Consider the following 25,847-nt stretch of genomic DNA (forward strand, 5'->3'; position numbering starts at 1 on the left):
GCAAATTAAATCAAAGATTAGATTGACAATTACAAAACAAAATCATATGATTTTTCGGCAATGCTGACTATATATATCCTGGTGCTGTCGGCAGTGCGGGCACGTATCCTGGTGCTGCGGGGGTACAGGGGGGGGGGGACATTTATCGCCATCCTCGCGTCTGCTGGCAACGACGGCCATCGCATCATGCGAAAAAAGGCAGTATGTCCTACGCGGACTTGAACCTCGAGTTCGCACGGTGATAATCCCACGCTCTAAATTGGCGCCACAGGATTCTGATATCAATATGGATTTTCATGAGATATTTGAATTAAAGAGAAATGTTTTAGTAAAAATAGTATTCATCCACTTATTTCAAAAAGATAAAATAAAAAACAAAACTTTTATCTTTTTGAAATAAGTGGATGGTTTATATATTTGTTCTATGTAACGAAACGTAAAACAATTTGTAGTATTATTGGCGTTATATACGTTTTATGATATCAATATGGATTTTTATATTTGAATTAAAAAGAAATAATTTTTTAGAAAAAATTTGTCTACTTATTTCAAAAAGAATACAAAATAAAACAACTTTTATCTTTTTGAAATAAGTGGATGAATAATATTTTTTCTAAAAAATTTTTTTTAATTCAAATAGCTCATAAAACCCCATATTGATATCATAAATCGTATATAGCACCAATAATACTACAAATCATTTCACGTTTCTTTACATAGAAAAATAAAAAAACCACCCAATAAACACTGTTCTGTAACTTTTACAGATCATATACAAAACGGTTGTTCTCTGTTCTGGTAACCGTTATGTCAACTATTAAGTAACGTTTAGATGGAAATATCAGCAACATTATGCCTGTATATGATATGTAAGTAGATACATAAAATTTAAACGTAATAGATACATAAAATTTAGACATAAAATTACGTAACTATTACAGAACCTATCAAATATTATTTGTAACATTTACATAACATTTACAGAACAGATATTCTCTGTTCTGGTAACCATTATGTAATTTATAAGTAATGTTTAGGTCAAATTGTCACGTATTATATATACAGCAACATTATGTTATATATATGTAACAAAATGACGTAACAAATATTTAAACATGAAATTACAAAACTATAACAGAACAATCTTTCTTTAGTCTAATCATCGATAAATGTATATATTATAATATACATATATATATATATATATATATATATGCATCATTGATTAAAATAAAGAGACTATTCTGCTATAGTTATATAATTATTCATTTAAATTTTAAATATTTGTTACGTCATTTTGTTACATATTATATACAGGATAATGTTGCTATATAATACGTGATTTTGCCTTAAACATACATATCATATCTATATCAATAATCTTTTTAAGTTTAATAAAGAATACAATTAGATATTTAAAGTCAAGGCTCGTGTAATATTATAAAATTAAGATTTAGAAAGACAGGGCCAACTATAACGAGCATATTAAATTAGTGAGAGATGTAATGTCAACACATAATTACTTTATTTCTTAGTAAATACAATGATAATAATAAAAAATAAACGTTTCGGCTGTTACCTCAGCCTTCTTCAGTAAATATAAAAAACAATAAAAAATTCTTTTAAATAAAATTATGACATATTACGCATTAGAGTCTATTTTTTAATGAACCTTTGGTTTGATGAGTCATTAAATTTATATTGGGTTACGCTTATATCATTTATTAAAATAGATATTGTTTCTAATCGGCTAACCATTTTTTAACTGAGATGGTAAACTTTTTAATTATGTCAAAAAACATGCAAACGAGCTCACTGTTGTTAGTAGAACAAGTTGATAGTCCATTCCACGTCATCAATCCTTTTGAACATTATTAGTTGAAAATATCGTCAGAACCGCTTGATATGAGAATTGAAACAATTAGATGTTATCCAGCATCAAAAAGTTAGTCCCCATCATCAAGCATATTTCCAAGTAAGTTCATCATTGTAGTGTATTTCACCGTGTTTGTCTAAGTATAATTTTATTTTTTTGGTATATTAATTTATATTAATAAGTTATTTTTTATATGAAAGATCTTGATTATGATTATAATTGCTTACTTAAAATTGATGAGTAGTCAAGATTCCGCCAAGTCAATGTGTTCATTATACAGAGTCACAATATGATGTGTCGAATTCAAACCGTGACTCCTATTATTATTACTATTTATTTATAAGACAATTCTTCTAGAATGTCAAAATATGACTCGTCAAGCATATCGGTATCTTTTTTTAAGTTTAGACCGTTTTTTTGTTCCTTTATATGAATCATTTCAGAAACATTTCTCTTCTGAAAATTAGATTCGGAATCTAAAATTTTTATGTCTTCCCAATTAAATGAGTGTTGGTAATTAAAAATATGTTCTGAGATGACCGAGTGCTTTGACGAATCTAACTTTATATTATTTACATGTTCTTTAACTCTCGTTTTAAGTTGTCTTTTGGTTTGGCCAACATATGTCGCATCGCAATTGTGACATGAGATCTTATAAATAACATTGGAATTAGTTGAAAATTGATTTTTATCTTTATGAACCTTGATAAATCGATTGAGTTTATTAAGACAACGATAACCTATGGTCATTTCTGTTTTTTTGATAAATGATGCGATTTTGTCAGAAATGCTATTCACATAAGGAATAACAAAGAAATTCTTTTTTTCATTATCTCCAGCTATTTTAGGAACCTTAGTAATATTATTATCATTAGTCAAGATATTTAGTTAGGAGGTAATAAGATACTTAATTCTTTGATTAATAGTGAAGAAAATAAATTCTAAAGGGTAACCGTTGTTACGTAAAATAGTTATGATTGAATTTATATTCTTCTTATGAAATTCTGGATGTGAAAGAAGAAGAGCTCTATCTACTAAGTTATAAACAATGCCTTTTTTTGGCAGAAAGGATGGTTAGAGTAATCTTTTTAAGACACAATAGTTTCATCAACTTTTAGTAAATAAAAATTAATTTTAACAGCGTAAAATTATTGATTGGATGAAGTTATTAATGAGTTGTTTTTAATTGATTAAATTAAAAGAATTAATCTATATTATTAAGATATTTTTTAAAAATCGTGTATATATATATAAATATAACAATATAATATTGGTTTTTTGAACAATTCTTTATTTTTATAAATTGTTGAAAAATGAATTTTTCAACAAACATTACTATATTAACATTTATAAAACTGTTTTTTTTTTCAATTCGCAATCATAATGATAAATTATAATATAATTTAAATTATATTACAGATTTTTTTTAACAGAAAACTTTTAATATATTTATAGCTGTAAATAATAAACAGCTGCTAAATAACTGATAATAATGAACAAGCAGAAAATTGCACTTATATTTTAATACACTTCGCAACAAAATTAGGGTCACAAAATTAGAAAGAATCAAATTCAAATTCATGTATGTTTGCAAAAAATGATCGTAGAGCAGTATATCAAAAAGCATTTTCAAGTATGAGACTCCAACTTTCTAATGCTCGAATGGAGATTTCCCTACAAAGATTTACTACAAGATTTATTGCAAACGGCGCTATTCTACAATGAAAGCCTTACAAAATTGTAGAAAAAACTTTAACTTTGGCGTGCACGAGGAGAAAAATAATTTATTTTCTATCAATTTTATTAATTGTATTAAAATATAGCATTTTCCTTTTAAAATGCGTTTTTAAATATTACATTATGTGGATTGTGTTTCTCTGAGTTATGATATTTTGAAATAAATAGGCATTTTCAGGCTTATTTTCTAAAAAAAAACCCTCGTATTTGTTGTCGATATTGGTATTACCCACAGGAAGATTACAAGGTTGGACTTACACTTCGTGTGTATGTGTGCGCAAGTGTGTGTGTGTGTATGTGTGTGAGATGTATGTATGTGTGTGAGGGGAAGGGTACGTGTGGTGGTCGGAGGACATCGCCGAGCTAAGGTGGTCCACCGACCACGCAAGGAGGGAGATAAAAAGGAGGAAGAAGCACGCGCTACTGGACCCAGAAGGATTGGAGGACGCGTGGGACGCCTATAAACATAGAAGAGACGACCTACGCGCTTCCATCCAACAGGCGAAGGCGAGGGCCTGGGAGGAACTGATCTCCTCCCTAGACGACGACCCGTGGGGCCGTCCCTATAAAATAGTTCTCAATAAATTGAGAGGAGGGACGGCACCACTAACGGAGTCGTTGGACCCCCATCTCGTAAAAAATATCATAGAGGTCCTGTTCCCCCGGGCGTCGGGCACACAAAGCCCGATACAGGCCGGGGAGCAGGACTGGGACGAAACAGAGATGGGGGTCACGGGAGGGGAAATCCGGGATGCCGTCAAGAGGATCAAGAAGGGAAAAGCCCCTGGACCTGACGGCATCCACGGAAAAATCTGGGCCCTCGCCTCCAAGGAACTGGTCGAGCCCATGAGGCGCCTGTACAACGGGTGCCTCAGGGAGGGCTCCTTCCCCCGCGAGTGGAAAAGGGCATCCATAGTCCTAATCCCTAAGGAAGGAAAACCTAGGGATTCGCCCTCGGCGTACAGGCCGATATGCCTGTTGGACGAGGCGGGAAAGATTCTGGAAAGAATCATCGCTGCCCGCCTCGTCCATCACCTGTCCCGGGATGGTCCGAACCTAGACGACAGACAGTACGGCTTTCGGGCCGGGCGGTCAACCGTTGACGCAATCTTGCGTGTCCGCTCGGTCTCGGAGGCCGTCGTGAGGGAAGGCGGGGTGTTGCTGGCAGTCTCGTTAGACATTTCAAATGCCTTCAACACCCTGCCTTGGCACCGGGTGGGGGATGCCCTGAAATATCACAGGGTACCCCCCTACCTGATGTCAGTCGTGTCGGACTACTTCCGGGACAGAAGTCTGGTCTATGTAGACCAGAACGCCGAGGAGCGCAGGGTCGAGGTGTCGTGCGGGGTTCCGCAGGGGTCAGTTTTGGGCCCCCTCATGTGGAACCTCGCCTACGACGTGACCCTGAGGACTGCCCTTCCCTTTGGCTGTGACGTCATCTGCTATGCAGATGACACGCTAATCATGGCCGGGGGGGACACTTGGGGGGAAGCAGTGGCGCGTGCGAATATTGCGGTGGCGCGTGTCATGCGCACTATAGGAGGAATTGGGCTGAAGGTGGCGCCCCAAAAAACAGAGGCCGTCTTCTTCCATGACGGCTCTCATGGGGCGCCTCCTAAAGCCCAGATAATGGTGGGAAACACCCCAATAAAGGTGGGGACCCAAATTAAATACCTGGGTCTCCACCTGGATGGCAAGTGGGCCTTCGGCGAGCACTTCCGCCAACTGACCCCGAGGGTAAACAAGGCAGCGATGGCACTATGCCGCCTGCTGCCAAACCTCGGGGGACCTGACGGAAGGGTTCGCCGACTTTACGCCGGAACCATACATTCTATGGTGATGTACGGAGCCCCCGTATGGGCAGAAAAGGTAGAGGCCACCCGCAAACTCAGAGATGCGTTGCATCAGCTGCAAAGGCGGGTGGCCAACCGTATATGCCGGGGGTTCCGTACGGTAAGCTGGGCGGCCGTGGGGGTACTCTCAGGAATACCCCCTATAGAGTTATTAGCCCGCATGTACGCCGAAGTATACAGGCGTACACGCGGGCTACAGAGGCAGGGAACGGCCGTCACAGCAGGTGTCCGGCGTACATTGAGGACCCACACCCGACGGCAATTGATAGAAAGCTGGTCCGGCATGCTGCAAAACCCGCAGCTGCCGGGGCAGTGGACCGTCGGGGCCATCCGGCCCTGCCTGGAACAATGGCTAGGCAGGGCCAAGGGGGGTGTTTCTTACCGAATGACGCAGGTACTCACCGGGCACGGATGCTTCGGTGAGTATCTGTGTCGTATTAAGAAGGAGCGCACGACACGTTGCCACCATTGCAACGAAAGGAGGGACACGGCCGGCCACACACTCCAGGAGTGTGTGGCCTGGTCGGAGGAGAGGAGAGAGTTGGAGGCAGCTATCGGGGGGGGGGGGAGATCTTTCGCTGCCATCTCTAGTAAAGGAGATGGTGGCGAGAGAAGAGGTCTGGATGGCGTTCTCCTCCTTCTGCGAGAGTTATGTCGCAGAAGGAGGAAGCGGAGAGAGAGAGGGAGAGGGCTGGGAGAGGCAACTCCCAGCCCTCGGACGAAGGGGAGGAGGAAGAAGACGAGGAGGAAGGGGACGGGCCCCCTCTTTTCCCGCCACCGGCGAGCTTGCTCGTTTGTGGTGGCGGGAATCGGGGGGGGGGGGCGCGCCCTCGGTGGAAGCGGAGACGGTGGAAACGGGGATGGGCCCCCTTTTTTCCCGCCATCGGCGAGCTCGCTCGTCTGTGGTGGCGGGAATCGGGGGGGGGGGGGTGCGCCCCCGGTAATGGAGGAGATAGTGGGAGCGGGGATAGGCCTCCCCTCTTCCCGCCATCGGCGAGCTCGCTCATCTGTGGTGGCGGGAATCGGGGGGGGCTTGTCCCCGGTGGCGCAGGAGACCGCCACGGAGGGGGGGGGCGGGCACTCTCTTTTCCCCGCCATTGGGGAGATTACTCTCCCGTGGTGGCGGGGGGCGGGGAAGGGTCCGCCAATTTTACACCCGCGTCGCCATACGACGCGGGATGAGGTCGCTGGGGGGGGGGGTCGGGGACAACTAGTCCCTGGACTCTCCCCCCAGAGACCTCTCGAGAATCGGGGGCGTGGGTGCGCCGCCTTGCCTAGGCGAGGTGGGCGCGGCCGCGCCCCTGAACGGGAAATCCCCCTGATTGCGGCCGAATCCTAACTCCCAAGGGAGCGGCGAGAGCCGTAATCGGGGGGACCGAGGGGGGGCCACGCGTCTTTTGGGGCGCCTGGGCCCCCCTCTATGACGGAGACGTGACGCACGGGGCCCTCTCACCGGGAGCCACAGGGCACCGGTGGGAGGGCAACGCCGTCCACGGAGGGGGTTCCTCTCCTTCTGAGAGGAACCCTCTGGAGAGGGCCTCCGGGGCGAATGCCGAATCCCCATTCCCTTCGGGAGGGGGAGGGAGCACCGCTTCGGAGGCGGGAGGTGGCGGCTCGAGCGGGATACTCGAGCCGCAACCCCGCCCCCCAAACTCTTTGGGAGGGCGCGACGTGGGGTCGATATCGCCCTGCGTCGCAACTGCGAGGACCTCCGCACGATGCAATTCGCGGGGGGGGGAGAGTGTCGCCCTCAGCGGCACCCTCCAAGGAAGGATTAGGCGGGGGGGCGGCTAGTCGGCATGGGAAACCAGCATCCTGGCCGTCCCCCATTAACGCCCGTGAAGGTATCCGCAGTGGGTTTAGTGAGGTATGTCTTGGGCCCCCTGACCGATCCATTCGTGGATCGGCCAAGGGGAACAAGAAGTCCCACATAACCATCCGCTCTCTTCCCGGAGAGCGGTAGTATCCATGAGGATTCCCACTGCGTTAAAAAAAAAAAAAAAGGGTGTAACGAAGCACCTTTCCCGACGCCACGGATCGGCTCGCCGGTGCCAGGATTCGGGAAGAGGGGAGACTCAGATTCACAATGACACACGGTTGCTCTGGTAAAAGTAGAGTTTATTCGGAGCCACCTTCCTGTGGTTCTCCCGTGATTCAAACCATTATACACAGCATAGTATAATCGGACGAAACGCGACCAGATGATACGGACGCGGACACGACTTATTACTAGAAGTTACCGATAGGAAGATTACGGACGAAACGCGGCCAGATTATACGGACGCGGACACGACTTATACCTAAAGTTTCCAACGCGGACACGCGTACGGGCGCCCTGAGAAGGGCGAGCTCCGTCGGGCGCCGTTGACTTTCGGGTAGGACCCGGTGATCGAGGACGCTCGGCCTGCACGACGAGAACGCTCGACGGCCGGGGTGACTCACGGACAGGACCCGGTGACCGAGAACGCTCGGCCTGCACGACGAGAACGCTCGTCGGCCGGGGTGATTTACGGACAGGACCCGGTGACCGAGAACGCTCGGCCTGCACGACGAGAACGCTCGTCGGCCGGGGTGATTTACGGACAGGACCCGGTGACCGAGGACGCTCGGCCTGCACGACGAGAACGCTCGTCGGCCGGGGTAATTTCCGGACAGGACCCGGTGACCGAGAACGCTCGGCCTGCACGACGAGAACGCTCGTCGGCCGGGGTGATTTACGGACAGGACCCGGTGACCGAGAACGCTCGGCCTGCACGACGAGAACGCTCGTCGGCCGGGGTGATTTGGAGTGTGGGAGTTGAGGAGTGATCCCTGAGTACGCTCGAGGGACCAGGACGGGACTGGTGCCGAAGTCTCGGCTGCGCCGCTCTTTATACCCGTCGGCTACCCCACTCTAAGACTAGCTTGGAGGGGGTCGAGTGACGGGTGGGGGCGAAAAGGCGGATTCCCAACGTGTTCGTGTGGTGGCCCCGAAAGGGACCGTTTACATGAGCGCGGGCGATTAGTGACGGCTAATCGGGTCGTCACAAGGGTACGTGTGAATAAGTGTGGGATATGTGTGCGTGTATGGAATGTGTGAGTGTGTGTGGAGTGTGTGTAGAGTATGGGTGTGTAAGGTGTGTGTGAGGTACGTGTGAGCATGTGTGCGATGTGTGTGAGCGTGTATGGGTGTGTGTGTGGGATGTGTATGGGTGTGTGTGTGTGTGTGTGGAGTGTGTGGGGGAGAAGGGTATATGTGAGTATGTGTGGGATGTGTGTGTGTATGGAATGTGTGAGTATGTGTGAAGTGTGTGTAGAGTATGGGTGTGTGTAAGCGTGTGTGGGGTACGCGTGAGCATGTGTGCGATGTGTGTGAGCGTGTATGGGTGTGTACGGGGTGTATATATGTATGTGTGAAAAGTATGTGTACATAGGGTGGTGTATGTGTGAGAAGTGTGTGTGGGGGGGGCATGTGTGTGTGTATGAGTGCGTATAGGATATGTGTGATGTGCATGGTGTGTGCGGAGGTGTGTAATGTATAAGTGTGGATGTATAAATGTGTAGTATATATATATATATATATATATATAATTTATATGCGGGGGGAGGTGTTTTTAAGAATGTGTGTAAGTATGTATATAATGTGTGTCTGTCATACACATCCCACACACACATACTGATCTCATTCATATATATTCCATACACACTCACACATATCCGATACACACTTCACACACATACATTCCATACATACTCACACTTCATACACACTCACTCCATACACTCACACACATTCCACACACACATACTGATCTCATTTATACACATTCCATACACACTCACTTTATACACTCACACATTCCACACACATACTGATCTTATTCATACACATTCCATACATACTCACACATATCTGATACACACTCCATACACAGTCACACTTCATATACACACTCACACACACCCCACACATGCACACACCATCACACTCATACATACCCCATACATACCTTATTCATATATACACATTCCACACACACACTCACACATACACATACACTCGCGCGCACCCTATACAAACACATATCCTATACACATTCCACATACTCACACACACTCCACACACATTCACACACTTCATACACGCTCACACACATCCCACACATACTCACTCATACCCTTTCCACACATACACACACACACACACACACACATCTTACACACATACACACACACATATGTACACACACAAAGTGTAAGTCCGACCTTGTAACTTTCCTGTGGGTATTACCAATACCGACAACAAATGTGAGGTTTTTTAAAAAGGCCTGAAAATGCTGTTTATTTCAAAAAGTTGATATATATATATATATATAACGTCATTACTTGAATTAAATATTTTTTTTAAGAGAATTAGCAGACTTAATAAGCATCATTTATTGATACTTTTGAATAACATATATATATATAAAAACTCATAATAAAAAGAAACAGTGCAGACTATATGAATTTAGAACACAAAAATTTAAAAACTTAAGTATTAATTATTCAATAAAAAATTAGGAAAAGAAAAATATTTTTGTTATATTAATAGACTCTAGCTACTATAGAAAAAAATTATAATGAAAATAAATCATAAGCATCTGAAACATTTAAATGACTTGCGGATTTGTTTCTTTGGAATCTTTTTGTCTGCTAAGCCTCTGACCACCTTGGCGAAACCATTCTTTTGTGACATCTTCAAATTCTTTGCTTGTGAATTGATGTTGACCGGAAATTGTTGCTGAAATATTACAATACACTAAATTAAATTTTATTTTATAAACTTGTTTATAAAAATAAATATAAAATATTGTTTTTAATTATAGATTATATCAATATATAAGTACTCGCCATTAACATATTTCTTGTTGATGATAGATTAGATTAGATACGTTTATTGTTGCCCCAATTGGAGGTTACAAGGCGCTTTTTTCCTGTTTAAAGGAGCGATTCCAAACCTTTATGCGTTCATTTACATACAATCTTTAACCTATAACTTAAACCTAATTAATATAGACAATTATATATATAAATGATACGCTACGCCGCTCCGTTTCGCCGCCTACTACGCCCTTTCTCGCATTTCTACCCTATCTACTTCCTACCAACTCTTCCACACACACGACCTCTTTACCCTAGCCTTTCTTATCCTACGCCTTCTTATTTACTACTTTCGCATTCTTATGTATTACTTAACCTATGTGGGACCTCCGCTTCCGGTTACTGCTATCCTTTCTCACTTCTTTCACTCATTCCCTCTCTCTCCCTCTCTCTCTCTCTCCCTTCTCTCACACCCACTCTCCCCCTCTCTCTCTTCCCTCAACTCTTGTCCTCCCTCTTCCCCCTTCCCTCCTTTTCCATCCTTCCCTTCTCCTTTCCCTCTTGCTTTCTCTAACCTTTTTAACCACATTTCCCCTTCTCCCTCCTCTCCTAGCACCTCTTTCACCATTTCCTGCCAGCTCTCTTCCCTTCCCCATTCCATGCATTCCTCCCACACATGCTTCCACGTCTTTATCCCTCTCCCACACATCCTGCACTTCCTATCCTCCTCCTTTTCCCAGTATCTATTTTCCCTCATCCCATTCCCCAATCTATACCTTGCTATCCTCCTCCATCTATCTTCCGTCCACCCTTTCTTCAGGTAGCCCGGTATCCCCTCCCTTTTAACCTGCTTGTACCATCTATTATATTCCGACTTTTCTATTTTTTCTATCCTCTCTTTCCTCTGCTCCTTCCTTTCCCATTCCTTAACTTCTTCCCATCTGAACTCCCCCTTTTCTCTTCTTTCCTCTACCTCCCTTAATTCCATCCTCTTACTCTCAAAGAATTCCCTCCTTTCCTCTTCCAATGTGACAATTCCACTCCTTTCTTTGCCCTTTCTTTGATCTCCCTCAAACATACTTTTGGCAACCATCCTCCCTTACCCTCTTCTAGTCTTTTCTCATACCCCCACGCCCTTCTTCCCATCCTCGTCCTTATCTTTTCCCTCTGCAACTCCTCCCTTACCATATACCCAGGCGTTCCCCAATCCACTCCTAACATCCATCTCAAATACCTTTTTTGTATCCTTTCCAATCCCTCTCTCTCTTCCCACCCCCATATCTCCACCCCATATCCTACAACCGTCCACACTAATGCATCAAATAGCCACATCCTCCTCCCTCAGTTACTACCAAATATCCTCTTACCTATCCCCCATACTTGTCCCATAACTACTTCCCCTTTCTTTATCCTGTCCCTTACCTGTCCTTCTTGCCTCCCATTCCTTTGTATTACATACCCTAAGTACTTATATTCCTTAACCTCCTCTAATTTTTTTTCCTTCCAGAACCAGCTAGCCTTTTTCAATCTCCCTCCACCTTTCCTGCACCTCATTACCTTCGACTTTCTCTCATTCAATTCCAGTCCCTTTCCCTCCAGATATCTCCCTAATCTTTCCATCATGCATCTCATCCCCCCCTCATCCTCTGCCATCAATACCACGTCATCCGCGTACGCTAACGTGTAGACCTTGCCCTTCCCTAGCTTCACTCCTCCCCATCTCCCTTTCCTTATCTCTTCCTCTATGTCTGCCATCAACATATTAAAGAGAAGTGGACTCAGAGGGCACCCCTGTCTCACCCCCCTCTCCGTCCAGAACTTCTCCCCCATCTCCTCCCCTATTCTAACCCTGAATCCTACTTCTCCCAATACTTCCTCACATCTCTTCCTTCACCCCCCTCTTAACGCTGCCATCAACTTCACCCTGTCCACCGAATCAAAAACCGCTCCCAGGTCCACAAAAAATAGCACTATTTGCTTTCCTTTCCTGCTTTTATGCCTGTTTATTAAATAATTCAGCACATAGATGTTATCCACCGTTCCCATCCCTTTCCTGAACCCAGTTTGATTCGGTGGTAACATCCCTTCTTCCTCTACCTCTCCCTTCAATCTCTCTGCTAACACCGTCGCGTACACTTTGTATAATGACGGTGTCAACGTTACCCCCTTGTACTCTGATACCTCCATATTTCCACACTTCTCCCGGTATCCCATTTACCCCCACTGCCTTCCTTTCCGTTATCCTGCTTATCGCTCTCCTAATTTTTCCCTTTTTTATCTGATCTTCTTCCCTCTTCTTCTCCGTCCTGTTTCCTCTCATTACGACTCTCGACTCTACCCCCCCTAATAGATCCCTAAAATACTTGTTCCACTCCTCTATCTCAATCCCTCCTCCCATTCCTCCTTTACCCTTTCCCCTTTCCCTCCTAACTACCTCCCATACCTGCCCCTCCGTCCTCGCCTCCATTGCTTTCTTCGTCCACTTCTCATTCTCCTCCTCTTTCTTCTTCCTACATAATCTCTTGTATTCTTTTTTACTTTTTCTATATTCTTCTCCTTTCCCCCTACCCTCCTCCACCTTTTAAACTCCTTTGCCACCTCCCCCTTTTCTCTTCTACACTCCCCGTCAAACCACCCTTTCTTTTTCTTTCCCTTCTCCTTACCTTCCCCCTCTTTTCCCTTATCTAGCACTCCCTGTATCTTCTTTTTCTTCTCCTCCCACTCTACCCCTTCTTCTTCCTGTTTGTTCCTCTGCTTCTCCCATATTTCCCCTATCCTCTCCCTAAATTTCTCCTTTCCCTCCTTCGTCCAGCTCCATCTTTTTCTTTTCTTTTTCCCTTTTCTTTCTCCTCCTCCTCCTTCCCCTCTGAACAATACTATTACCGGCATATGGTCCGAGTCCACCCTTTCTCCTATCTCTAACCTCACAATTTCCTCCCTTACTTCCTCATTCCCTATTACATAATCTATTACCAATCTCCCATTCTGCTCCATATACGTCCAACCCCCTTCCTTATCTCCTGCTACTCCTTTCTTCATTATCGCCCATCCCCTCTCCTCCAACCTTTTCACCATCTTTCTCCCTTCCCCATTTACCTTTGTATCCTTTGATTTTCTCCCCTTTTCTTCTTCTCCTTCTTTCTCTCCCATCACTCCTCCCCCCAAATTTTCCGTTCTTGCATTAAAATCCCCCCCTACTACCGTTCTGACCCTGCCTCCCTCTTCCTCCATCCACTCGTTCATCTCCTCTAGTTTCTCCTCCAGCTCTCCATTAATGTACACTCCCACCAACCTCCATCTCTCCCCTCCTCTTTCTATCATCACCTCCAACATTCCTCCTTTATCCGCTCTACACTTTCCTTCTATTCTTATCCCTTTTCTCACCCCCACTATAATTCCACCCATTGCCCTTCCTTTCCTACTCTTCCTCTTTGCATATTGCACCTCTCACTTAAATCCTCCCGGCATCCTCCCTTTTAACTTTTCCTATCCTTTTTCATTCACCCATGTCTCTAGAAAAAACATTACATCCTATTCCCCTACCGTTTCCCAGAAATCCGCGTCCTTATTTTTTAGACCCGCCACATTCCAATATGCCACCTTCCATCCTTCCTCCCTTCCTCCTTCCTCCTTTTCTTCTTCCCCGCCTTTTCCTGACCCTTTACCTCTCCCTTCCCTCCTCTCTCCCTTTCTCTTTTTCACCCTTCCTTTCCCATTCTTTCCCTCCCCCCCTTTCCCGTCTTCTGTGTTGTCTCCATCCCTTTTCCTTCCATTTCTCCCCCTCTCCTCTCTTTCCTCCTCTCATCCCCTGCTCTTTCTTCCTTTAATTCCTCTTTTATCTCGTCCCACCTTCACCATTTACCCTTCATCCAAATTCTCCCATACCTTACCCATGCTTTTCTTCCCTCTCTTTCTTCTCCTCTCGCCATCTCTCCTAATCTCCACATCATCCTTCTTTCCTTCCACGTTAGATCTTCCTCAATCCTCTCCCCCCTTCCCCTCAATCTCCTATTCTTTTCCATTATTTCTCTTTTAACACCAATCTCTCCCACCCTTACTAATACTGTACTTGTCTCGTCCCTTCTCCCTTCCCCTATTTTCCTCACTTCCTCTACTTGCCCCCCTATCCCTATCTCCTTTAATAAACTCTCCACCTCCCCTTTCACCCCCCTTTTCCTCTCTTAATTCCTTTAATTATAACATTCCTTCTTTTTTCTTCCCTTTCCTTTCTCTCTCATTTTCATTCCAACCTATTAATCCTATCTTCCATCTCCTCAATCTTCTCTCCCTTCTCCTCTTTTCCTCTCTCCCCCTTCTTTCCCATCTCTAATTCTTCCATTTTCTTCCCCATCTCCTTAATCCTCTCCATAAACTCCTCTCTTTCCCTACCCCACCTTTTCTCCCTCTCCTCCATTTCCTTCTTTAACCCTCTTACCTTCTTCCTTATTTCTTCCTGTCCTCTTATTCCCTCCTTAATCTCTTTTCTAATCTCTCTTCTTATCTCTCTCATTTCCTGTATTATCTCTTCCTTCCAGTCCCTCCCCATCTCTTTTATCGTCTCCTCTATCCCTCCTGTCTTCTCTCTTCTTTCTACCTCTGGCGATCTTATCACCTTTTTGCTTCTCCTAAACGCCCACTCTAAATCCCCTTTCTCCTCTCTCTCCTTTCTTAGTCCTATTTCCTTTAATTTCTCCCTTTTCCTTTCAGAACCTCCTCTGGCGCCTCTGTGCTCCCTCTTCTCTCTCATTTTTCCGCCTTCTTTATTCTTTCTATCTCCTCCATTTCTTTTCTTTCCATCTCCCTTTACTCTATGCCTATAGCAGCTTCCCCTATACCAGCGCCTCGTTCCTCTTCTGCTAGTGACTTTTCCCGCACTTACACCTATCCTCTTTTTCCCCACTCCTTCTACACCTATTCTCCTTTTCCTAGTTCCTTCCTCTCCTCTCGTGCCCCTGATCTATCTTCCTAAACGCTGACTCACTCCTCCTGCATCACTTCTCTTTCTTCTCACCGCCCTATTCCTTTCTCACCCCTACTTGCTTGCACTCCCCTTGCATTCACTACCTTCAGCCTCTCACTCTCGCTTCCTCTCCCCCTTTCTCTCCCTCACACCTCTAATACTCCACTCATAAACACTCACTGACAGCACCTCAACATCCTATCACGCAACCGGAAACGGAAGTCATTTCTTGTTGGTATAGTAAAGGCAATACCACAGCTTCTTTGTCACATAAAGGCAATTTTACGCATTTTGATTTAATATCAGACAATGGAATAGTAATTAACTCATATTGTAACTCGTTAATTTGTTTAATACCGATATTTAAAGAGTCGCATGGAATGTGGAAAAATGATTTAATATTCAAATACTTTTTAGCAATAACATAAATCTGTTTATTTTTAAAATAAATTTTTGTAAGCGAAACCGTTGTACCATCTAATAAAGAACAACAATTATCAGCAGTTCTTGTACTAAGATAGAAACCCTTGCATTGGACCGATTTTATTATCTTTCTGCCATTTATAATACGTACTTTTGATATTGGATAAATCTTTTCTACATTTGTTATATCCAAATTATCTTCTTTTATACAACGATTGGCTAATTGTTCTAATGGTTGACTTGAAGATCTTATCTTTGATTTAATTTTTTGCATGTAATTTTCGAACTTAAACGCGCTAAATTCATCTAACACTCCCCATAATTTTACATAATAACACAAATGAATTAAATTATGAACGTTATATGATATATATTGACAATCATATAATGTGTCATAATTTTCAACAAAATACAATAGTAAATTGTGTGCATAATTAAGCAGTTGTACGCAATATTTTTTGCTACATAAAATTCGAATTGCTATACTCAGACTCAAAAAATGAACATATTTATCGCGTGGTAATTTTTTCAAAAAAATTACTGGCCCAGTATATAATAATAATTGTCTTAATTCGGTGGCTTTAAAGCGATCGACCTCATCTAATTTCCTTGGTTTTCTAGCAAATTCTTTGGGTAAGAATGGTGACATAGATAATAAAGAAGTTGAAGCAAGAGTTATCTGAGTTGCAACCATACGAACATTATGTTTGCCTTTAATCCAAAACTGCAATAATCTTTTCATTATTCCTAATAGTACGAGATGCATGTAATCTAAAGGAAATTGAGTAACCATTTCAATGTTTAAGTTTTCAAAATTTGAAGTCATTTTATGGTGTTCTTCTTGTTGTTTTAATTTAAATGATTCATCTGACCTTAATATTGCATTAATTTCTGGGTACGTTACTCGATTTTCTATGTAATCTCCCTCTTGAATACAATTACCGCATCCAAAATACGCATTATGTCCTCTAGTTCTCTTGATAAATGATTTTGCAGGAGCATCGCAGATAAATGCATTCAATTTTACAGTTATTTTTTTGCCATACTGTACAATACCAGTTCGAAAAATTTCAAGACAATCATCCTTGAAATATTTCAGAAAAGTATTGCAACATTTTGGCTTTTGAAAACCATGATAAACACCAATTATAAACGGTTCAGTGTAAAAATCTGCAACTATACTACCTAAAATAGGCCAAAATTGACTGCCAGAAGATTTTGTTAAAGGAAGACCATCTATATTCACATTAATATTTATTTGAGATGGTAAATTACTTTGACAATAATGCTTACGAATAGATTTTCTTAAACTATCACTTAAACCTGCATGATAATATATGCCTGGTGTCATTTCAATAATGTCTACTTGCTTGGGAGTTTGGAACAGAGTTCGAGCATCAAGAGGAAGATCATGCCCATATTTTACTAGAATTTTTAGTAAACTACTAGTAGCAGGATGACTGACATGATTTTTAATAGCCCATAATTGGATGTCGTTAATAATATCTGTTTTATTAGAAAATTCATCACTTGAAATACTTGAATGAGAACTATTATTATCAGTACCAATTCTCAAATGTTTGAAAATTAAATCATCTTCATTTTCATTAATCTTGTGAGTATGCATTACATTGGAATAATTAAAATCAATTTCTTTTAGTACATTTTGTTGTTGAGGTAATTGTTCGATATTTTCTGGTCCATTTGGTCCACTTATATTATTTTGAACTTCCAAATTTGATTCAATATTTATTTGGCAAATATTATTGAATTTAAAAAAAAAATACGTCGCCGCTGCCTTGGCGTTAAAGAAGTAATGTCTAGTCGTAATTTTGACTTGGACATGATATAATCTTATAAAGAAACAGAAAAGCTAAATTGCGATTATATGTACGAAGATAGATTATTGGATATGCCTTATACGCCGCCTTATTATTGCTTATGTTATATTCTCCTTTATCAGTGAGATTGTATATAGGAAGCTTATCTGGACAATAAAAATATTTTGATAAATAACAAATATTTTTAAAGTGGACTTTTGCAGGTTTTCTTTCATACAAACTAATCCAATAATAAAAATTTAATTTACGTAATATTTAACGGATACTAATAGCAAAAAATGTAATTCACATTCCTTAAGTATTTCATTTATATGAAAAAATTTAATGCTAACAATAGTGAAATAATCTAGAAATCTGATATAATACTCTAATAATCTAAAATAATATTTTAAATACATTTTTCATTTTGGTAAAAATTTTTTTATATACAATCATATATATAAATTGATTATATATATAATTGTATAAAACTAAAAACTACATATGAAATCTGTCCATATATTAGATTTAATTATATCCCATATAACATAAAAAGATTGCAGACATAATTAAAATGTTAGTGACGCAATTTACATATTGTAAAATGATCTTATATATAATTATAGATTACATATAATATATAAGACTATATTATGTAAATTGCATCACTGTAACATTTTAATTATGTCTGCAATCTTTCTGTGTTATATGGAATTATATATTTAATTATATGTAATTATATATGGACAGATTTCATATATGGAGCATTCCACGTGAAAAGGGCCCACCTAAAAATAAACTTTTTAGGATTTTTTAAATAATCGTGAAGACTTGTTAGGGTACATATTGTATGAGGTTAAAGCAAAAAAAATAAGGATTATATGCCTCATATCCAAGATATCGAAGGTAGAATGTTTTAAGTAATTTTTCTTTCTTTGACATTTATAGCTAAAATTATAATATATATAGAATTTTTATAGACATGATTTTTTAGGATTTTTCCCGTACTTTCAGATGAAAAAGTTAATTTTAGTGAAAATTTTTTATTACTATAAAAAAAATCAATTTTTTAGTTTGAAGTAAATAAACCTTACTTACTATTTTTCCGTATGAAAATTATATCCACTTTTAAAAATCTGGAAAAATTCTCAAAAATACTTCAGTATATGTAGAATATGATGCCATAAAGGAAATTTTGGGATCGCAATTGGATCTACTCGAAAACGAATATTTTTTTCAAACAAAATAGGAGTTTCAGACAAATTTCAACTAAAAACTCAATGATGTCAAATTTTTAATTAATCTAATTATTTCATACTACATGAATAATATATTTTTAACAAACAGCTATAAAAAAATAATGTTCAAATTTTGTTATATTTTTATATGTTGATAAGCGAACGCTGCTACGATATTATGAGTAAAATCGTCTGAAATGATGGCTAAACTGTAATGACGAACTTCACCGTTCATTTTATAGTATACTGCAATGCGAATCGAAGTCTGATTATTATTATAGTAAAATGATTGAGCCGTCTCCTGTACTTTAAATGTGGATCGAAATAGCTACAAGTAAAGCAAATTCCTCAATCACTAGTACTAGTTTTGAGACGCACAATACACTAATAACAAAGTCATATTGAAGGTCATAGCTAAGTGCAAGCTTGCCGCGCCGCGATACCCCCACCATATCTTCACCATTATAATTTGGCGTGTTGTGCGTCAAAACTAGTCTAGTGATTGAAGCGTGAAGTTGCTTTACTTGTAATTATTTCGATACATTTACTGCATTTGCTTTTGTTACTTTTATTTCTGATATTTTTGTTCTTACTTTGTTTGTTGCTATTATTTTTATTATAAAAAAATAGAAGTTTATAAGAATATAATTTTCTACACTGTCTTTACACATTGTAAAAATGTGTACAAAGCAGCAAATTTTTCGCTGTTGCAATCCATTTAACGTAGTTCCTCACAGAAAAAGTGTAGTGAGATCTACAACTAAAAGACAAATTGCAAAATTGAAAGACTTTCCCTCGCCAGTTTGGTTGTGTGATGGGTGTCGCAAAAAAATTGATAATTGTAATGATATTATCATTTTCACTTTACATAATCCGGAACTGGCAAACAAATCAATTGGACCTGCAGTTGAAGAGATTGTTAATAATGATCAAGATTTAGAAATTGAAACATCAAAATCTGAGGATAATAAAAGTGATTATGAAGTCGAATACGAGCCACTTGCAAAGAAAGCTTGTAAGAAGAATGTTCATTACGATGATTGTTCGGTTTTAAAAACGTTATACCTTAAATTTCAACATAAAGAAACTACTCAAACTGAGAGACAAAACATTTTAACATTAGCATCTGTTGAATGGGGGACTAGAAAAATTGCGACATTTTTTAACTGTTCTCGCAATCTTTGCAGGTCAATTAGAAATCAATTAAATGAAGGTGATATTCGTTCTGTTCTTTCTTTGAAAAATCAAAAGAATGGCAGAAAATTAAGTGACGAAATTAAAAACTTAGTACGGGAATTTTATGAAAATGACGATAACAGCCGTCATTTACCTGGAATCACTGACTGCCTTTCAATAATACAACTAGATGGTAAACGTAAGCTAGTACAAAAAAGATTAGTTTTATGTAATCTAAAAGAACTTCACAAAGCATTCCGATTTCAATACTCTAATTTAAAAATAGGTTTTTCAAAATTTTGTGATTTACCGAAACATTGCGTTATCGCAGGTGCAATTGGAACGCATTCTGTTTGTGTTTGCGTATATCACCAAAATGTAAAACTAATGATTGATGGAAGTGAAATACCGTTACTTACAAAAAATAGAGATATCAAATTATTAGATTACAAAGATCTGATCAAGAATATTATGTGTGAAAACCCAGTTAAAAGTTGTTATTTTAATACTTGCAAAGAATATAAAGGTACACAGGTATTGAAAAATGAATTACGTAAAATTTTTGATGAAAATGACATTGATGAAATTCAATATCAACAGTGGCGTAATACTGATAGGTCAACTTTGGTTACTGAAATTATTTCAACGGATGAATTTATTGATAACTTATGCGACAAGGTATTGAAACTAAAGACTCATCACTTTGTGTCTAAACAGCAGTCAGCATATTTTAATTGGAAAAAAAATAATTTGCTCGACGAAGAAATTCTACTTCAATGTGATTTTAGTGAAAATTACGCATTTATAGTACAGGAGGCGGCTCAATCTTTTCACTATAATAATAATCAGGCTTCGATTAACACTGCAGTATACTATTATAAAATAAACGGTGAAGTTCATCATTACAGTTTAGCCATCATTTCAGACGATCTTACTCATAATACCGTAGCAGTATACGCTTTTCAACAATTATTAATAGAGGACTTAAAACAAAAGGGTATTCCTGTTACAAAAATAATATATTTTACAGATGGGGCCAGCCAACATTATAAAAATAAATATAACTTTTATAACTTGCTTTACCATGCGCGCGATTTTTTTGGTATCACGGCAGAATGGCACTTCTTTGCCACAGCACAGGGGAAAAGTTCCTGTGATGGTATTGGTGGAAATTTAAAACGACTAGCAAGAAAAGCTAGTTTGCAAGGAAGTGTAATTCTCAATGCTGAGGCATTATTCATGTGGGCAAAAAATAATCTGAAGGAAACAACCATTTTATACAGTTCAAAAACAAACCATAATAAATTAAATAAGATTTTGGAGCCAAGATTTACCTTAGCAAAAACAATTCCAGGTACCTTAAAATATCATACAATTATTCCTGCAAACGATCATTTAATTTTAAAAGAATTTAGTTTTGATGAAAAAGAAGATTTATTTCCCCCAAAAAAAGAAGAAATAATAAGTTTAAAAAATGTTAAAATATAAAAAATAAAAACAAATATAAAAAAAATTTCAAAATTATTTTTTTATAGCTGTTTGTTAAAAATATATTATTCATGTAGTATGAAATAATTAGATTAATTAAAAATTTGACATCATTGAGTTTTTAGTTGAAATTTGTCTGAAACTCCTATTTTGTTTGAAAAAAATATTCGTTTTCAAGTAGATCCAATTGCGATCCCAAAATTTCCTTTATGGCATCATATTCTACATATATTGAAGTATTTTTGAGAATTTTTCCAGATTTTTAAAAGTGGATATAATTTTCCGTTTATTTACTTCAAACTAAAAAATTGATTTTTTTATGGTAATAAAAAATTTTCACTAAAATTAATTTTTTTATCTGAAAGTACGGGAAAAATCCTAAAAAATCATGTCTATAAAAATTCTATATATATTATAATTTTAGCTATAAATGTCAAAGAAAGAAAAATTACTTAAAACATTCTACCTTCGATATCTTGGATATGAGGCATATAATCCTTATTTTTATTTGCTTTAACCTCATACAATATGTACCCTAACAAGTCTCCACGATTATTTAAAAAATCCTAAAAAGTTTATTTTTAGGTGGGCCCTTTTCACGTGGAATGCTCCATATAGTATTTTATAATTTATAACCGTATCGCGCGGAATTCGCAGCGAATATCCATTCGTCGCGGAAGGAGAAAAGTCTCCTGCGGAATATCGGTTACCTTCGGCGCGATCTCTCCGTTCGATCACAAAAAAAAATTTGCAACAGACAAAAAAAATAATAAAGAGAAAACTAAAATCTCAATTTAGTTGGGCGCCAGGTGCGGCAGCCGCACCGTCTCTCAATTAATAAATTCGCGGGACGCTAAGTCTTAATTTCCTCGGACTTCTTGTCCTAGCCCTTTCGCGGGCGTCAATCACGGGAGAGAGAGAGATCGCGACGGCAACTTTCCCGCTCGGCTAGCCTCTGTGCGGGTAAGGGTTCGGGTGCGTGGCGGCGAGAAATCACCCTAGGAATTAAAGTTAATAAAACATATATTTAAATTTGGTTCACAAGACACATGAGTATATAATATAAAGAAATAAGCGGCGTGCACAGACGCACGATTGAGAGTTCGGTGGGGCACCACGCCCGGTGGTTCGCCGTGTCGAGTTACGAATAATCTTTAACAAATTCGCGGCAACGGGGTAGTGTCCCCAATAACAAAAAAAAAGGATTAATTAAATCGGCGACGCGCCACCGGGTATATTGCTCCACGCCGCGGGCGCGTGATCCGCGCGGTATGCGCGACAACAAAGGGGCCGGCGTAAGGGCGCACCGCGTGCGCCGTACATAAATTCCACACACAAAATCAAACGTAATCACGCCTTTTCGTTTAAGCCTTTACAACCTCAATACTTTACAACATTAATACTTTACATTATCAATACCTTAATGAGCCCGAAAGCGTTTATGAGCTCTTTGATTTTCGCTTCGAACAATAATCGGCAACGCGTAAATCGCGGTAATTTTCGCGCGACAATGTTACGCGCGAAGACTGTCCACGCGGGAGAGAGAATATGCGGAAACGCGAGAGAGTGGATGGGTCGTAATTTCTCCCAATAGGGTCTCGTTACGTTACTAACGCGACTCGACAATAAACGAATCTCTCGCAAATTTTAAAACGGCCGGCAACTAAGTCCAGCGTAATCTATTAACGATAAATGACTCGGAACCCATCCACCCTACTACCTTAATTCGGCGACAGCAGGATGACCACGTCGTCTCACCAGTCCTATGACGCTCCTCAGCGTCCTCTCTCTCTCGCTCTCTCTGAGTTGCGCTTCCGTTCGGGACTTCTGCTCTCCTCGGGCGCTCGCTAGACAGTGCCGAACCGGGGGCCCTCAGGAGACACGTCGGGGACCCAATTACTTAGATAGGCCACTCGCGGCGCTATCAGGTCGGCCGCGCGCGCGGCCTCGGTGATCCTTGCGGCCGCGCGCGTAATTATCCTTACCCGCGGAGTCCTGATCCGCGGGTTGCCCCTCGTAGGCGGTCGTCGCGGCAGCGCACGGCAGGGCCGCTCCTTGCTCTCCTTCGGGATTCCGGAAGTCCCGGGGGCGGCAGCTCTCCTGCCGGCGCTCCGTATGCGGGGACTTGGGTGCTTGTTGCACCCGAGTGGCCATCCCCTGCTCGCTCCTGGAAGGTACAATTTTTGAGGCAGTGGCACCTACTCCGTTGTCGGATATTCGGTGGAGAAATTGTTGATCTTGGCTTACCGAGCGTGTCCCTGACGAAGGGGGTCCCCGTCGTCCTGCTTCCCATGCTCTCCTATCTTTCCTCCAGGGTTTCTCTCTCGGCTGAGACTCGTCGCACATCCTGTCTGCCGCCGAAATAATCCTAACTCTCAAAACAAACTCCTAACAACAAAAAAATACACGAAAACGCGTAGCAGCGGGATCGCGTCCGGTCCCGCGCTTTTCGCACGCACGCTCTCTCTCTCTCTCTCGCTGTCTCGGGAGAGCAGAGGTCCCGTGCCCTCCCCCGATCGGGCCATTCAGCTCTTGTGACGGACAATTTCAATTTGTCACGTCACAAATTATATATACACATTTACATATACATATATATACATCAGTGATGGGTAAGATACATTTAAAATGTATCTCGATACAGATACAGATACGTGTAAAAAATATATCTAGATACAGATACAGATACACAAATCAAAATGTATATTGATACAGATACTCAGATACTTTAAAAGTATCTCAGATACATATCAGATACTTTTAAATTATATTTTATCATAATAATGGTAATATGCACAAAATGTACTGTATAGTTATTTTATTTTTATTAATATTTTTGTTTATATTACGACTTTTTATTCGTTAGAATTAACACGTGAAAAATGCCACAAAGACATCGTCACTCAAACTATTTCGCCATGGTACTAAAAGACCAATATATTTATATTTGAAATGTTTAAGCCTCTGATAATTCAAAAAGGCAATGCAAATAAGATTACTGTTTTTCTCATTATATGCTCGTGCAAAAAATGATGCGAAAGATATGGGAAATGTGAGGTTAAAATAAAATGAATCGTACTCACCAAATATGAAAATTATGAAGTGGTAAAATGAGGTGTGTCCACCAAATATCTGTATTTATATACAGTTGTGTGTTACGTAAGACCTTGTGTGCACGCCGTTGTATATCCTTATCACGAGCAATGATACTGTATATATGGAAAACTTATCTGTAAAATAAAAGATATTTTGATAAATAAGATATTTTTAACAAGTGAGACATGTACAGTTTTTTTTCAATCTAAATGAATCCATTGATTAAAACAAATAAAATATAATTTGAATATTTAAAAAAACATTAATAGAAAATATTGGTCTATAATTTTTTTATAATGATTGTAATGGTAATTTCAATGATAAATGATATCAAATAGCTAATTTTGTTGACCAGGAAACCATTGCATTAGAAAAACTGTAGATATAATATTTTTTCCAAATATTTCACATATGTTAAAAATTTATTATTGAATTTTCTCATAGTATAGCTCAATTGCAAATAAAAGAAAATCTTTATAATTAATAAATATTTTCTACGCATGAGTCTTAATTTTTTAATTTATTGTTATTTGATTTGAATTAATTTTGTGCAAACCAAATTTTAGTCAAGTAAAATATTCAAATAAACATGATAGCTTTAACTATTGTAATTTATTGTATAATAAAGATGTAGATCTTGAAAAAGTGTTAATATTATATGCAATATAAGCATACTACATATAATATTAACACTTTTTCAAGATCTAGAACTTCATTATACAATGAATTTCAATAGTTAAAGCTATCATGTTTATTTCAATATTTTACTTGAATAAAATTTGGTTCGCACAAAATTAATTCAAATCAAATAACACTAAATTAAAAAATTAAGACTCATGCGTAGAAAATATTTATTAATTATAAAGATTTTCTTTTATTTGCAATTGAGCTATACTATGAGGAAATTCAATAATAAATTGTATAACATATGTGAAATGTTCCAAAAAAATATATGTATATATCTACAGTTTTTTCTAATGCAAATAATTACTTGCTCAACAATATTAGCTATTTAATCATTAATATCATTTTTATTAGATTAATTACCATTACGATATCATTATAAGAAAAATTGTAGATCGTCATTTAGTTTTAGTGCAATGCAAAATATAATAAAAAAATCTATAATTATTATGAGGTAATGAAATCCGATCTTTACACTCGAAATATTTAACCTTCTAATGATTGGAAAAAGCAGTGCGAATAATAGGTTATTTTTCTCATTATACATATATGCTCGTGCAAGAAATCATGCGAAAAGATGGGAAATATGATATTGAATAAAATGAATTGTACTTACCAAACATAAGAAGAATGAGGTACTAGGTGTATATCTAA

General features: G+C 39.5%; 1 long non-coding RNA gene across 1 annotated transcript; it reads right to left on the minus strand.

Moving 5' to 3' along the window:
• Positions 1 to 10,379: 10,379 nt before the first annotated feature.
• Positions 10,380 to 25,829, minus strand: LOC146723223 (uncharacterized). The gene is made up of 3 exons (XR_014924680.1): positions 25,810 to 25,829; positions 24,497 to 24,622; positions 10,380 to 10,421 (listed from the first exon to the last, which is right to left on the minus strand). It is a non-coding gene; the product is annotated as an uncharacterized LOC146723223 (long non-coding RNA).
• Between the last annotated feature and the right edge of the window lie 18 nt (positions 25,830 to 25,847).

The sequence above is a fragment of the Nylanderia fulva genome, unplaced genomic scaffold, assembly GCF_048542155.1.
Source record: "Nylanderia fulva isolate GAGA-0341 unplaced genomic scaffold, ASM4854215v1 Scaffold219, whole genome shotgun sequence".
Taxonomy (NCBI): Eukaryota; Metazoa; Arthropoda; class Insecta; order Hymenoptera; family Formicidae; genus Nylanderia; species Nylanderia fulva.